The 5,995-nt window shown below is 46.2% G+C and overlaps 1 protein-coding gene across 4 annotated transcripts in view; it reads right to left on the reverse strand.

Moving 5' to 3' along the window:
* Positions 1-3,668, reverse strand: part of Tmem267 (transmembrane protein 267) — a 234,166-nt gene extending 230,498 nt beyond the window's left edge. For 2 of the 4 annotated variants that reach the window (XM_075976006.1, XM_075976005.1), the window contains exon 1: positions 3,433-3,668. The gene's annotated coding sequence lies outside the window, so the exon portion shown is untranslated. Of the gene's footprint in view, positions 1-2,614; positions 2,985-3,122; positions 3,401-3,432 lie in introns of those variants that run through there. The other 2 variants (XM_075976004.1, XM_075976007.1) reach the window with 2 other exon arrangements.
* Between the last annotated feature and the right edge of the window lie 2,327 nt (positions 3,669-5,995).

Below are 5,995 nucleotides of genomic sequence, written 5' to 3' on the forward strand. Positions count from 1 at the left end.
AGTCAGTGCTCTTAACTGCTGAGTCAAATCTCTAGCCCAAGAGACCTTATCTTAAAAAAAAAAAAATCTCAAAGAGACACATAGACAAAAAGCTGATAATGAAGACATCAAGTCCTTGACTCCACATGGAAGAATTTCAAAGGTGCCCTAGTTTTTACAGCACACCCTTTACTTCTAGGAGCTTCTCTGACATCTCCCCAGCAAACACCCCCTTTATCTATGGCCTGGAATAACAGCAACAAACCCTGGAATTTCAGCTTGTGTGAAAAGACAAGCATAAATTTGCACTGCATTCTAACCTGGCACAGGGTACTGAAATAATCTGTCTGTTTGTCAAATGTTTCAACGCCACGTCACATCTGTTTTTTCCATTTTCTGTTTTACTTGTGTGGGTACTTGCCTGCGTTGTGAATGTGCACCACCTGCATGTGGTACTTGCAGAGCTCAGAAGAGGGTATGGGATCCCTCGCAGACCTGTGAGCTGCCATATGGGTGCCAGGAATTGAACCTGGGTCCCCTGCAAGAGCAGCGGCCGGGGCTCTTAACCAGCCTCTTGTATGGACAAAGAGACCACAGCTCCTCACACTGTCTTCTACTTTTCTGTATAGTTGACATTTTCACTTAGACATATTTTTAAAGAGAATCTAGGAAAATTTCAGAAAAACTCAGCCTAACTGATATTGAGAAAAAGCAATCAGTGGCTGATTAGATGGGGGAATGCAGGGAGGGCTGAAAAGCTCTCGGATGATTCTTACAGTCAGCTTCTTGTGATAGTTTCATACATATGTCAAAATATGTTGGATTGTGTACTTTAAGTATTTAGATTTAATTACGTATCAATTATATTCCAACAAAGATGTAAGATAAAGTTAGTACATTGGTTTTAAAATTAGCAGCTTTTTGGTGGGAAAAAACCGAGATTATAGAGAAGAAAAAACAGATCACCTAATTCAAATCAATAGAAGCAATACATAGAAGATGGGTGCTTCCAAAGACAAGACTAGTAAATAGGAACATTTCAAGTTTTCCCAAGGCCCTGGGAGAAAGAAAAGAACAAAAAATTGGGCACTGAAAGATAAAATAATTCCCTCAAAGAGAAAAATCCTTTCAGTTTTTTTCTTTTCTTAATCTCTCTCCCCCTCTCTCTCCCCCTCCCTCTCTCTCTCATTATTTGCAATGATGAGTGTGTTAGCGCATGCCGGTAATCCCAGTGCTTGGGAGGTAGAGGCAAGTGGATCTTTGTGAGTTCAAGGCCAGCCTGATCGACATAGAAAGGTCCAGGCTAGCCACTGCTACAGAGAGAGAGATCCTGTCTCAATAATAAAGTTATTTGCCAAAGAACGAGAAATGGGTCTCATTCACTGTAAGAGTGTTACTATGGAGTAACACAGAGCTCCAAGGAAACAACCACAACTATAAGATTCCAAACACAGCTAAGTTATGGCACCTTGGCAACAACCCTGAATTTTAAGAGCTCTGTCTTAAAGAGACAAACACATACTGGGATTAAAAAGAAAAAACATTTCAGCTGTGTGTTGGTGGCACATGCCTTTAATCCCAGCACTTGGGAGGTCAAAGCAGGTGAACCTCTATGAGTTCGAAGCCAGCCTGGTCTACATAGTTTGAGGCTAGCCAGGGATAGTCTGTCTTTGAAAAAAAGAAGAAAATAAACATCTGTTATATCATCCTTAATATGAGAACACTTCAGACTTACGGCACAGTGAGAAAATGTATTTGTTGCACAAGCTTGGAGACCCAGCATTACTACCCATGTAAAAAGTGGAAAAATGCTTTTGTTATACTACAAATTATATTTCTGATATCACACAATATTTTATTAATGTTAATTGGTATGCATATCAAAAAGGATTGGACCCAGGACCTCAGAAAGGTCGGCAGCACTAAGTACATACCAGTTCTCAGCTGATAAACTCAGTATTCATAGAGGTGGTATTTGGGGTGACTTCTCTACCATAAGAGCCAACCATCTAATTTTTCTGTGACTTTTAGAAACCATTTTTACAATGGCCTAAGTTTGTCTCATTTCACCCTCATTACAGCAAATGTCACCAACTGTGGGGACTTCCCAGCAAGCAAAATGGTCATCTCCCTTCCCTTAGTTTCCCACATATTCGCAGGTCTTTTAAGTATAGAATGTGAGGACTTTTTTTTTGTTACCAATCATACATTTCTGTACAAATAAGTAAGACATTCCCAACGTAACTGTCAGTTTCTTTTTCATTTCCTCCCTCTCCCTAACCTTGGCGGAAAAGTACAAAACCAAGAGCTGGGATTGTCAGGTCTGAAGCCCCAGCACTCAGGAGGCTGAAGCAGAAAGATCCCTTGAGTTCAGGGATTCCAAGACCAACACGGAGGACATAGTGAGGCCGCGTCTCAAACACCAAACAGTCATCACAACAAACAAAGAAACAAAAACATGCCCTGCCCCAAACTGCCTTTATTAGGCTTTACAAATAATGCTCTCGTCACTAAACTATAGTTGCTGTAATAGTTAACACATTTAAACTCTTAAGTGCTAAAATACCAAAAGCAGATGACAACTCTAATGCTGGTAATTAATAAAGGAAATGAACACAAATCTTGTTCACTTTACCGTGACTTATCTCAGGCCCTCTGATCTCTGCACATAAAATATTTAGCTCTTGTAACGACTACAAATAGAATACACAAGTATGCGTTCCAACATGTTTCTGATCTCAGCAAATTCCTGAAGTCATCCTTTTCGGGGTCCGTGTGATCTAGTAAGTTTTAGAATGTCAAACGGGGGCAGGAAGTCTTAGTACTGGAGGCTTAGCTAACTCAGGGCGCTCAGAGCTCTTCCACAGAAGTAAGGGTGGCAGTGGGCTCTTCTGCCCGGACGCCCACGGGCTCCCTGCTCGGACTGGGAAAAGCGCGGAGCCCAGGAAAGCAACATCCACGCGATCCGGAGGGCGAGAGGGGGAGGAGGAGGTAGGTGTGCCGCTCGCGGAGACAGGAAGCCCGCCCTCCCAGCCCGCAGCCCCGACCCGGCACTGCCTCGGCTCCGTCCCGCTCTGGCCTCCCTTTGAAAGCTGCGCCCTCTCCCCTCCCTCCCCGCCCGGCCTGGTGCGGCTCAGCCATACCCAGCTCGCTTCGCAGTCTGCGCGCGAGCCAACAGCGCTCCGCCCCTCGGCCGCACCATAGAGACGCAGGCGCCGGCCGGAGCGGCCGAGTCCTCTGGGTCCCTGCGGACGCCGGGATGCAGGCTCCTCTCGGAGCGGCTCCTGGCGCTCGCGGGTTAATCTGGTTGATGCCGTGAGTTCTACACGCCTCCAAAACCCGGGAGGGATGTGGAAAACGTCCCGTCGGTTTCTTGGCTTAGCGGGCGGTCGAATCACCCACTTCGATGCACCCAAGTGGAGGCGGGCAGCCGGTTCGGAAAAGTCACCTCACCTGGTGCAGGACGCTCAATGGACAATGGGTCTGGGTCTCAAAGGCACAGAAGTTTCTAACTTCCTTCAGTGGATGCCGCAGGGCTAGCGATGCATGGAAGGTCTCAGATCTGACTCACCGCAGTGCTCCACCGCCCCCTTGGGGATTTGCTAGACACTGGTGGCCGCGGCTGAGGCTGGTCGTAGGACAGCGCAAGAACAATCATGACACTAACCTGTTGGAAACAAAAGAGCAGTACTGACTGGATTCAAATCGCCCTTCTGAAATGGTGACTATATATACCCTTATTGCCTTGCTGAGGCAGGTGCTGTTTTAGCACAAGGAAACATCTGGCGTGAACCAGCCCAAAGATGCCAGGAGAAGAGACAGCCTTTACCTCTTACTTCCTCAAAACAAGTATCAGGATGGAAAGCGAGACTAGCAATATTCATGACAGTTGGGATCTTCAATATCAAGCAAACTCCTGGTCACCTCACACACCCTGAAAAATCGTCAACCTGAACTTTCATTTGTACTGCTTTAGAATTAGGGACATGGCCCTTCCGGCAGTATGGTTGGTCTGTGTGCCATACAGTCTAGGCTTCCTGGAAGCCTACTGGCTGAAGGCAGCGATTCATTCGTACAACACACACTGGATACTTTTGTCGCGCCAGGTTACAGTATAGCTTCAGATTAACTGCGCAGCTTGTTCACTGGAGGGGACTGACCACAAGGAAACACACTGGACAGATACTGATAAATGCTGTTAAGGAAATAAGCAGGATGATATATTTGATTTGGGAGGGGCTGACTTTAGTGGGGTTGTTGGGAGGACTGTAGACAGAAACTTTTGCTGAGACCAGAAAAGGGAAGGAGCCCAGAAAGCGGCTATAAAGGGAGGGCATTTCTCCACTCAGCTAATGGACATTATCACTCCTGATCCACTAGTCTCCTTCCCTTTTGTTCTTGTCTGCTGTTTCCTGCCTTCTAATGTTAAAAGTTCTGAGAGATATGGAGGTAGACTCCCTGGGAGGCAGGCAGATAGGGAAAGGGGCCATGCCTGGGTAAGAAAGGTGGCAAATTGCCAAGATGGCCAGCTTCTTCCTCAATCTCCTGATGTAAGACAAAAACCTGGGAGTTTTTGTTTCCCACCAGCAGGTCCCCGGCTGATGGACTGGCCCAAATTCAAGGCTAGATGAGGCCAAGAACAGTCAGGATCAATCTACCACCCTGTCTCCAAACCGACCAAACCTAAGGAGGGGAGGGAAACTCTTCAGAGGCTTCAAAACCCCCGGCCCTCAAGAGGCTGGACTTCCAGCTTTCTCCCTGCCCCCTTGGCTTCACAGAGGGCTTTCTTCTCAGAGGGCTCACTGCCTGTTTCCTCACCCCCAGTAAATGCTTTCCTTCAACTGCCAATGGGGCAGCAATGGCTCAGCTGCACCCTGTTGACCTTCAGATGCCCCCTGTCTTTTAACAAAGAAAACAAACCTGATCCAGACCCCAAAGACTGTATCAATAGGTTGCAACAGGATTGTTTAGATTTTGAAATACAGTTTGCTTTTTTAAAATATAGTTCTGACAGAGGGGGAGTGATTCCCGGTTTTTAGCCAAGTCAGTGTGGAGTGGGCTCCTAACACCCTGGATAGGTTTTTAATGTTATCTCTCTTTTTTTTTTTTTTGAGATAATGCCTCATTTCTCCCTTCCCTCCCCTCCCTCCAAGTCCTCTCATACACACCTGCTTGCTCTGTTTCACACTCAAGGGAAGTCTAGGAGGCCTCAACACTACATACAGAATCACAGGCAACGAAGGAGTGCCGAGAGTCAGAGAAATAAGTCTTCCCGGGGAAGAGCAGAACAATTGGTTACCTCAAACCAGTCAGCCCAGAAACACACACACAAGTAACATTATACAGACTGCCTAGGCTGTGTTTATTTAGGGATATATATGCATACACATTTATGTAATAACAGTTAATGGGTTGCTGCCCTCCAGACAGCTGAATCTCCGCTTCCTTACCATGGCTGTGACAGTAAGGGGGATGGGACCACCAGCTAAACTGCGAACTACTCCTCTTTCAGGTTCAGCAGGCTCTCCCTTCATTGAGCCTTACCTTCTCACTCCATTTTGATATATACCTAGCCAATCAGAGCCTGTTCAGAGCCTAAATCAACCCTCCAGCATCTGCCTTTTGTCGGCCACTGCCCACCCTGCAGACTTGCTCCTGCTCTTCCCCAGCAGGCTTGCCCTCAGCCCTCACTTGCTCTTGGATGGCAGGCAGCCTATGGCTGTGGAGAGTTCTATCAAATCTTAGCTGTCCTCTCCTTGCAAGAAAATCTTCCTCCCACTTACTTCATTGTCTGTGCACGGCACTCTTTAGAGCGGTGACAAGAACCGGGACCAGAAAGAAGATGTGCTACATTAGCTCTCCAGGAGAGATTGCATAGCAAATGACCGAATGGACAGTTCTGCACATTCAAAAAGAAAACTGGAAATTAACATTACAATATTAAAAACAGCAAAACATAACTTTTCTTAAACAGCTGATGTGAAAATGAAAGAGTTCAAAATTTCAAAATAGTTCT

This window comes from Microtus pennsylvanicus, chromosome 6 (genome assembly GCF_037038515.1).
Source record: "Microtus pennsylvanicus isolate mMicPen1 chromosome 6, mMicPen1.hap1, whole genome shotgun sequence".
In the NCBI taxonomy this organism is placed as follows: domain Eukaryota; kingdom Metazoa; phylum Chordata; class Mammalia; order Rodentia; family Cricetidae; genus Microtus; species Microtus pennsylvanicus.